This window comes from Melitaea cinxia, chromosome 19 (genome assembly GCF_905220565.1).
Source record: "Melitaea cinxia chromosome 19, ilMelCinx1.1, whole genome shotgun sequence".
NCBI classification, from domain to species: domain Eukaryota; kingdom Metazoa; phylum Arthropoda; class Insecta; order Lepidoptera; family Nymphalidae; genus Melitaea; species Melitaea cinxia.
In genome coordinates, this window is record NC_059412.1 from 402,431 (window position 1) to 413,312 (window position 10,882).

Below are 10,882 nucleotides of genomic sequence, written 5' to 3' on the forward strand. Positions count from 1 at the left end.
ATGATGTTTTCTTGAATTTTTTCGTCGCGAGTGGATTTTAAAATTGTGAATTAGTGAATTGTGACATAGCAAACAATGGCGGACCTTAAATCGCCGCCGTTTAGTGACATTAAAAGACCTGAGGAAGTCGTCAGAATGACGACTAACGATAGTCTGAAATTTGCAGTTCTTATCGGGCTGATTAAAGTCGGACAGGTAACCAACCGGGAGGTGGTGAACACTGTTCTGCACCTGGTAAGTACAGATAAGTTTGCTAATCATTGCATATTGATTGTGGCTCCTGCAGATGTCGAATCAAGTAAGAGAGTGTCTAGGAAAGGTTATTACATGTCACCTATTTTACACTATTCAACCAATATTATTCTAAGCTAGGAAGGTTCGAGCTTAGGATTTATAATGTCAGTAAGGTTGACCGTTCTAGACAGCGAAATGTCGCGTCTATTTTCATTGTTTTTATCGATCGCGTTAGGTCGTGAATCGTAGGATCGCACCGAGCTCGCGGCTACCAGCCGCCGGCTATCGCTGTTTATTTTGATGACTTTATTGGAATTTGACCGCGATGTTTGCATACAAATAAAATACTATAAGATTCTGTTACTAATTGTGTGACCTATGTGTAAAGGATTAGTTTAACGATAGTTTTGGAATTTATTGGCAATTTTTGCCGCCAATGCTCACTTACTAAAATTATGTTCACTCCAATAAAAATATTTGTATTTACTTTTTGGTTATAGCAATCGTAAATTAAAAATCTCAATTATATCCTAGTTATATCTACAATATTTAGTTTATATCTATCAAAAGTTTATTGATGCGTGAAATCCAATCACATTTTCATAGTCGATCTTAATAAACGCGTTATCTATGAACAAACACGAATGTTTGTATGAATATTTTTATTAGAATTATTACCCAGCGGCAAATTTGTTAATTTTCTTCAAATAAAATATACACGTCCGTAATCAATTTTTTACAGTGACTATATTACGATAAAATATATGGAAACATTTTATTTTACGTGATTAAATTTTTTATCAACTTTACTCGTATATATCTCACTGCATACACATAAGTTATTTTCCTTTAATTGTATGTTAAACGCCATCAAACCTTACTGTGTGTGCAGTCCAATAAGAATTACGTAATAGCTGTACGGTATTGTACTTGCATCTTGTACGCCTTTGTATGGTTTTTATATTTCTATTGTATTATCAGAGTTGTGCGCAGAAATAATATCAACGAAATTACTTCAGACAATTGAAAAGATACAGTAACGAGTCTTGGAAAATGTATGGTAAATTGTAAATGGAAGTCTAAACGTACAAACGTGGCAAGTGTTGCTAAAATGTGTTTACGTATCTTTTGTTCAATGTCAATAAGTTTGTGCAAAAACCATGTAGTTAATTTTTAAAACGCATGAAATTATTTACCTGATTAGCACGTCATAGTAACAATGAGTTTTTTTTTAAGAATTGCCATCATTTTCACCCGCATTGATTTTCTCTATGTTTAAGAAATTTATTTAGTTACTGTTCCCGTTGTCATACATATCGTAATATTTGATACTAGCGACCCGCCCTGGCTTCGCACGGGTGCAATGCTGATACTAAATATACTACAGAATGTTTTTATTTATAGTGTGAAGCTAGCTTATAGCATGGTTATTAACATAATAACAACAACATTCAAATATGCGTCGTTAGATTACGCGTTGTTACAGAATGCGTTGAAGAAATAAAGGTTCATTGCTCATTCCCTGTAGGTGATAACGTGATATTATGTAGCCTATATGTTGACCCGACTTCTTAATAATATTCGTGCCAAATTTGAAGTAAATCCATGCAGTACTTTTTGAGTTTATCCCGGACATACATACAGACAAACAGACAAAAATTCTAAAAACTATATTTTGGCTTCGGTATCGATTGTAGATCACACCCCCAAGTATTCTGTTAAAAAAATATTTAATGTACAGTTTTGACTTTCCTACCATTTTATTATATGTATCGATAACATATAACATAATCAATAAACGGGTTGTCGAAAGACGACGACTAACGAAACGTAAAGTGTTTTTCATTTCAAGATCGAATTTTGTGTAATAGATTAGTTTGATCCCGCTTGTTTTATGGCCACATAATTTTTAAAATCGAGACTAGACTCCAGCTTTCGGTTGCTGAGTAAAATAATATAAATATAAATAGTAAGTATATTTAAGGAGTGTTAGATATTTACGATAAATATTACGTCGTAATTCATTCATTCATTCAAATTAATGGCTATATTACGTCTTCGTCGTGGTTGTCATCGTTGTCATTAAATTGTCATATGTTACTTGGCAAAACACAAATGAGAAGACATTATAGTAAAACATTTTTCATTGAGTGACATAGATAATATATATCAACATTCGATGAGAATATTAAAAAGTTACTTAATTATAATGAAACAACTTTCTCAGATATTTCACAGCAGCAGTTGCTGTAATTCCGAAACGTCAGGCATTTCAAAAACTGATTAAACCGCGATAAAATCCGAAAAAGTTGTTTTATAATAGTGAGTGAAATTTGCGTAAACATTAAAAAAAATACGTTACTGAATTAATATTCGCCGTTTAAACCTATTTTAAAACAAAAATTGTTTTTAAATGTTTTAGAAACGATACTTTTCTTAAGGCATTCCTAGAAAAAGTACATTTTCTTTATACGTGGTTTAGTTCAATTTCAAATTCAGTCGCTTACATTAGTAAAACGTAATATTTTAAATCCATATTATGTCTAATTTTTATATTCATATAGTATTATAATTTTACTTTGTTTTACAAGAACTAGAAAAAATTTAAAACTCAAATGTCCTACTCATAATAACGTTAAATATAAGAAAATTTATTCTGATTATTTCCATTTGGTAGGTACACTAATTATATTACACGGCGATTTTCAGAAGTGTTCTTTCAGACGTGACGTACATAAATTATTTCGCGCCATTCATAGGAAATGTCTAGAATCACAAATGTTAAATTGAAAAAATAAAATTAGGTTCACAAGGTTTATGTATATAATTAACTTTAATATATATATATTAAAGTAAAAATGTAAAATATGTAATGTATTAATTAATAAATACCGCTTCTAAATGTACCTACGTTATTACGTAGGCGAAACCGATTCACTGAGACTGGTCTGGGTATTAATATTTATAAAACAATAGCTACTGTTACACAATACCAGAGGAGTGACATTGAATTACTTTTTTTTATAGAAAATATTTCATAATTTTTATAACACTTAGAATGTATTATGCCTGTAACATTAAGTACTTATTAGTTGTATAATGTTTGCAAATCCGAACACGTTTGTGTTGATAACGATGGAAAATAATAATAAACCAACATACGCGAAGAACTTGCCTAAGGGACTGCCTGATGACGACTTGTGTAAAATTATCATCAAACATTGTAAGCGTTCGTTTATAGGTTAGGTATCAAATATTTTTCTCTCATGCACTCACGAGTAATGTTCCTCGCCAGGCTTATGTTCATCACTTCAGCCTGTCGTAGTCCACTGCTGGACATAGGCATCCACAAGTTTGCGCCAAAAATGGTGTGAACTCATGTGTGTTGCCCATAGTCACCACGCTGGTCTGGCGGGTTAGTGACCGCAGGGCTAGCTTTGTCGCACCGAAGACGCTGCTGCCCGTCTTCGACCTGTGTATTTCAAAGTCAGCAGTTGGATGGTTATCACGCCATCTGTCGGCTAGGCTTATATTGCAAACATGTATATTATCTTAACTGTAACGTAAGGTAAAAAGATAATAAACCATAAAAAATTTTTTTATGTAAGTAAGCTACAAAAGTACTTTTGAATCGGTATTTTACAAATTTAAATTATATTCGCTTTTAATAAAGGAATTATAGATCGAATATTACAATAACTAAAAATCGTAGAAATTAATTACTGAAAAAGGCTGCTTTTCCATATCAGCTTCAATTAGATCTAAGAGATAAGTCGCAAAATAGTAACAGTAAGAGGCCACATTGTGGTCAACGTGAAAAAGAACGTAAATAGTTTTTGCTTGTAAAAGTAATAAATACTCATCATTATACATCATGAGGAAACTTAACAAAAAGTGATACATACAAAGAAGGATGTATAAAAGATAAGACCGTTTATCGCTAAGAGCGATTTCTTCCAGGCAATCTTAGGGTACAGGACAGGGGGTAGAAAATGAGAAGAGGTAGGGAAGTCTACAAAGAGTTGATAAAGAACTATAATTACCCGGCGGCAGAAGGAGGGTAATGCTTTTTTTTTTCAATTACAAATATGCATAATTCATTTCTTCGTCAGCTCTAATTATATCTGTCTGTCATGTCAGTTAACAAGTAAATAATATACTGCACAATGCAAACAATACTCTTCTAATAAGGAACTCCCTTCATAAGTAACAATGTCCCGTTCAAACAAACAGTTCGTCAGTTTCAAGTTGCTCGACTGTACCTTATGTATTCGTCAATTTTGAAGCGCGAACGTCGTATGAATATAAAATATACTGCTTTATGAGTAATGACAACAAACAGATGTATAAGAAGTATTACTCAGTATACAACTCCAAATACTCCTATGTATGGCTCATAGAAATGTAGATTTTAATTTCAATTCGTTATCGAACATTATTAAATTCTATTCATTGTCTGACCGCTATAATTTGGGGGCTTTCAAGTATCAAATGCGTAGACATTTTTTCTAAAGACCGACTAACGAACCTGAAATTTCTTTAATGTAGCAGATGTTCGTGTGCTGGTGCTGCATGATGGTTGCCATTTAAGATCAGATGGTACCGTTTGCTCTTTTGCCCACATTATTATAAAAAAGAGCCGTTGAACATGAGACTGCTTAGTATGCAGTCTGATTTTGTAATAATTTTCCTACTAACATTTATCACACATTTGATTGGGAAATCCTCCACTATCTGATCCAATACGACTTCAGCTAGAAGTCGAATAAAAAAAATAAAATAATCCGCTCACCGTCGTTTATTTTGAAAATAGACGAGACTCACTATTTCACCTTTTTTTTGGGTTTACTGCACCGTTTCTACGCATTTGTAGCGTGGTCCGTTAAAACATTGTAGTCTTCGGATCGGTCTTGAATATCCCGAAGTTAGATCGCTATAACTCGTTCGCTTTAACGTATTCGTGTGTATGCATTGTTTGTTAGTCGTTTCGAGTTTGTTATTGTTGTGTTAACATGTAATATAAAATATGAATTACGATATGCATGAATTTCGTTTATTTTTAAAATATTACTGGAAATAAAAGTTAAAGCAGCGATGGCGTTATGGAAAATACGTAAAGACAAAAGGGAGGGTATGAATAATCAAGTCGGAGTAAAAGCGTTGGTTTAAACCTTTGAAGCTGAAAATCTGATATAAGGTATACAATATACTATAGTACTTATATTGAGGAGGTCGAATCCTCTTCTATGAATACTGAGGTAATTAAAGAAGTAAAAGAAAATCTATAGTATACGAACACAATTTCACCTGTGACTGACATATTTCGCTAATAAGCAAAAAGGTCCTGATGACCTAAACATACCGTATATCCATCCATTATCCATTGAAAATACTTATGTCGTCGTCTTACTTAGTTTTGCGGCTAACCGACCCTTATGCCTAGCCTGGCCGTCCCTCAGGCTAATACAATTCGTATGGTTTGGTTAATGTAGGTATGTCACTGTCAGCTCGCAGTCATTTTAGGGCAAACCAATGTGAACGAAATAATGCCAATTTAATGGGGAGAATTTAAAAAGGGGCAAACCATTGATTGTTGGTAGTTGTGTAAGTAACAAACGGCAATTGTTAATAACCTTGTTGAGTTGTATGTATTGAGTTGCTATGATAAAAGTAAATAAATTTGTATGAAGCAGAATTTATTTTAAAAATATAACATTGGTAGTTTTAGGTTGATATTATTTATATTGGCAAGTATACCTAATATTATTATTTTCATATATGCAGTGGAAAGTTTGCGGTTTGTCCAAAAATTTTACTGAAAGAAAGCACTCGAGTCCTCTCGAAGCGAGAAATTTATGCATCGTTGCTTTTTCAAAGGGTTATCGTCACTGACACAGAATTATCGTGAAGGGCTCTTTGTGATGTTCAGCTACGGAAATACCGTTTTAAGAGCCGGTGCTTATGAAGTTAGGTAAACTTTAAAATAAAGAATTATTTTATTACTTAATAAAAATTGTTAGATAAATGAAAAAAATCTTAATTTATTTGTTATCTGAATCGAATTCTGCACCGTCACTGTCATCGCTGCTGATGGTCATTCGGAGCTGAACGTTGGCACACTAGACGAGTCCAAAGACCAGTGCTTTTGCTGTGTTCCAGTGGGTTTAGGATCTACAAACGCTGTTTACCGGTTTTAAGCCGCTATTTAAATACCATGAGTTAGAAGATCATCGTTTCTTTAAATTATGTCAATATGTCATCCATTGTTACTTTGCGACGTAATGATGTATAGAAAAGTTTTCTTAAATAATTGAAATCTTACTTTTTGAAATTCTGAAATTCCGCTGGCGACAAAAATAAGTTTCGAAACCATAATAAGAAATCTTGAGACTTTTTCACCATGAAAGCTTTTTAACGGTATAGCCGATCCACTCAGTCGTTACCTTGTTTATTTATATATGGGTAATATTTACTTAATCCACCATCAAATCGTATCCGACTTTGCTGTATATATTTATAATAAAATATTTTTATTATTAGTTTATTAAAAAAGTCATTTCCGGTATCTGTAACGCAACAGAAAAAAATATAACAAAAGTGTTTCTCTTGTGTCTAATTAGGATACAAATGTTGTTTATTGCTAAATTCTCTACGTCACTCGACCTCGACCTTGTGTTGCATCGATAACCGGTTCTAACTGATTCAACGAGCTATTTCATCGTTATTGAGGCTTCCGTATTGGATTTTTAGTAGCCTCGTGATTGTTTAAGCTTTATGGATATGTTATATTATGAATGAACTGTCATCATGTCATCAGCGTATAGTATATAGTTTTATATATTTTATCTGAAAGATCTAAAGGCAATTAATATATATTTTAATAATTAATGAACTTACAAAAACAAAAGCAACAATAAATGTTTTAGTTGTTGATGCCGGTAGAGCAAGCAATTATCTATAAAATGATATATCATTAATTTGGAGTAATTGTGAGGTTTTTTCTATAAAGGGAGGCAAACATCTTAACCTTAGCGTATTAATATATATGATTAAACCTACTGAATGTACATACATTGCGTAACTGAATATTTACTTAACCGTTAAATACTAAAATGTAACGCTCTAGACAACGATTTCCTTAATTAAACTTTGCACGCCATAGAATCTGTCTCGTCAAAGGTAGGAAAGTTCCGAGAAAACGCTTATCGTGGTGAACGAAATTCTTGAACAGGTTGTTCTTACAAAAGCTAGCAGATAAATTAGAACTGTAAAACCAATTACGGCGCCCGACATGGGACTCCTGACCCTCGTAACTTTCGCCTATTGAAACGTAAATTACGCGTTATCTTCATAACTCTAGTTGTACTACATATTATGTTTAAATTACCTTAATCATTGCAGTTCCTTGATGTCCCATTGTTGGTTGTTCAATGTGCGATTTATGTCTATATTAATTTAACTACTGTTTTGTTTGTGTGCAAATTTTTAAACGAAGTTCCTTATCGCGCGGTACATGCTCTGAAATATTAATTAATGTTTATTTCTAAAAATTAAAAAAATATAATTAATAAAATAAAATTTATACAGTTTCGGAATTTTTATTTGTTATTAACTTATCCTCCATCATTCAGTGTTTCATTTTGTTAATTTTTTTTTTCATTTTTAATTTATTATTTATTCCATGTACAATTTTGTGCTTTTATAGACTTTACTCTTTACACGAAATATCATTATATAGAAATAAATATATTTTATTAGAAATTTATCATTTAACTTAATTTCTTACAGTATAATTTGTTTGTACAATAAATGTCTACCAAAAATCGAAAGGAACTTCGTTCCAACCGGGGTCTACAGTTATCCTCCCGCCGTTTTTTTTTAAATTCATATAATAGTTTCGAATATCAAAATTTATAGTGCACTTCAAAGTAATGCAAATGTAACATCTATGAATGTTAAAAAATATGTATTGTAATTAACAATATAGCTTTTTCCTAACATGACTTGTACTCTTAGTCATTTTGTGGACGAGATTGCTCTTTTACGAGACCGCATTATATACATTTACTTAGTATTTTTTTGCCTATTATATACATTTTAGTGTAAAATAAAGAATATTTATAACACAGCACCGATAGGAAGTCGTTAGCCGAGCTTTAATCTTAAAAGAAAATACGAGTAACGAGATGATAAATTATGAGATCGGATGCATACATCAAGCTCATGCACACTAATCTCGGTTTGCAAGTGAAATTTTCATTACGGAAAAACATTGCATTTTAGTTTCTCTCAAAAGTTTTGAATTTTAAAACAGTTTTATCTATGTCAGCTTAGTTTTTATTTTTGAAATGAGTATGACACATGCTTGTATTATCTTATATCTATGTATATATAAAATTCTCATGTCACAATGTCAGTTATAATACTCCTCCGAAACGGCTGGATTGATTTTAATACAATTTTGTGTGCATATCAGGTAGGTCTGAGAATCGGTCAACATCTATTTTAAGTATTCACTAGTTGTAACCCGCGTCTCTGTTCACACGGAAATTTTGGTTTAATATCATATTTGATGCAATCACATAGATACCCCACCCCACGTTAGATATGTAATTTTATGATTATATTTTAAGTAATAAAAATAGTTCAGTAGCTACGTGTACGTATATATGTGGAAAGTTTAGTAGTAAACGCTATTTAATCTACTAAAAGCAATCGAAAATATGAAACAAAATAATAACTTGAATAAGTCCTATATTACAGTTGCGTAACAGTCAGCGCAGCGCTTGTGCTTATGCCAACATTCTCGACCGTCTCTAGACGGACATATCGAAATTGAGTTTTTAAATATGAATATTGCAATGCAGTGGAGTTACTTTCGTAGCATAGCGAAGCTAAATTTCATATACGGTACACATAATAGGTCAGAGAAAACATTTTAAAAGCTAGACCTAAATTGAATTCGTGTAAGCAATTGCCGATGTAAATTCAGACCGAATAAAACGTATTTTGGAACATTTACTGAAAGAGTGCAAGCACCGTTTCTAGGCAATTTATTGTGTAAAGTTTTCATCAGATTGATTCTTCGAAGTTTCTCGATTGCACAGCGAAATTTCTCGAAAAACTAAAGGAAGTATTGACGTTCGCTAAAAAAACGGACCGATAGATACATTGAATCTCGGAGTTTCGCAGGCGAGCTCGGAATACGTAATGCAGACGTCTCGGATTCTAAAAAGGCAAGAAGAGATATATCGATATTCGTTTAGGATTTGCGTTGGAAACTGATATGTGGCGGAAGGATTACCTCTTTATCATTGTGAATGATGGCTCTTAATTCGGTGCAAAACCCTTCTCTTTGAAAGATACATGTTTTTACCCTGGGTTTAAGTTTACCTTCCAATATATATATATATATATATATATATATATATATATTTTAATGTTATCACTGTCCCTGCTGCACTTCTTATTGTCTACATACACGGTACTCACTGAAAATCAGTGTTGGGGTAACGATGTCTCAACGATACTGAGTGTCCGATTGGTGACACCATTTTTTTTAATTAGCTTAGAAATTTAATAAATATTTATTATATTTTATCTCATGTAAGCAGTGTTTATTATTTGTTACCAATAAAAAAAAATTATTTTACTATGTTATCAAACAAGTCTCGCAAATGCGTTTGAGGAAGAATTAAAACATGAATATTTATGTTACTTTTTAGAGGTCAAATAAATCATTTATTACTGTATGTGAGTTAAATTGCTATTGTGGGTCAATGAAATTATGTATATGACGCATAAACAAAAAATTAAATCTGTAACTTATAACACTTGTATAATGTTTAATTTTTGGCGCGAACTTTTGGAGGCCTATATCCAGCAGTGGACTACGATAGGCTGACGTCTGTTTGTGTGTATGTATTTTTATAATGTCCATAAGTATATTTGGCCTTTATGCATGTGATATACTTTATTAGAATTCTGTTTAGAATAAGTTTTTTTTTATACTACGTTTTCTACGCAGACGAAGCGATTTCTTAGGTACTCAACCTATGTGTAATTAATCTACGATTAATATTATCTACTTATGTGCAGGGTACAGAGTTAAAAATTGTCTCTATTGTAGATTCAAATTATTTATAAAACTCTATTGAATAAATAACTGGAAACGATTAATGATAATCTGAAAGTTATTTTAGGTATAGTAAAGTAGTTAGGTACCTATCTAATCATATTCGAACTGTGTTAGGCAATATTTTATTGTTAACAGTCGGTATGAGGAAATTCGCTCGTACTCGAGAGGAAACTATTATTGTTTGTTGAATTAAATAGTTAAATCGTTCTGCGGAAAGGAAATTGCAGTTCCTCCACAATCATTTCTGATAGGGAATGAACTACGGGAATACTTTCAAATGTCTAACTATTACTACGTACACGAGTTTGCTGCATTGTCTCAAAGAACTGGTTTTTATGAATTTTCGTGGGTTATGTAAAATATAGGTTTCACCAAAAATTGTTACGGGTACGAATTGACATAGCTTTGAAGAAACTAGTCTGGACAAAATATTTTAGACTGCATTCACATCACATAAGCATTCATTAATTTGTTTAAATTATATTTGAACCTTGAAATCTAGAAGAATAG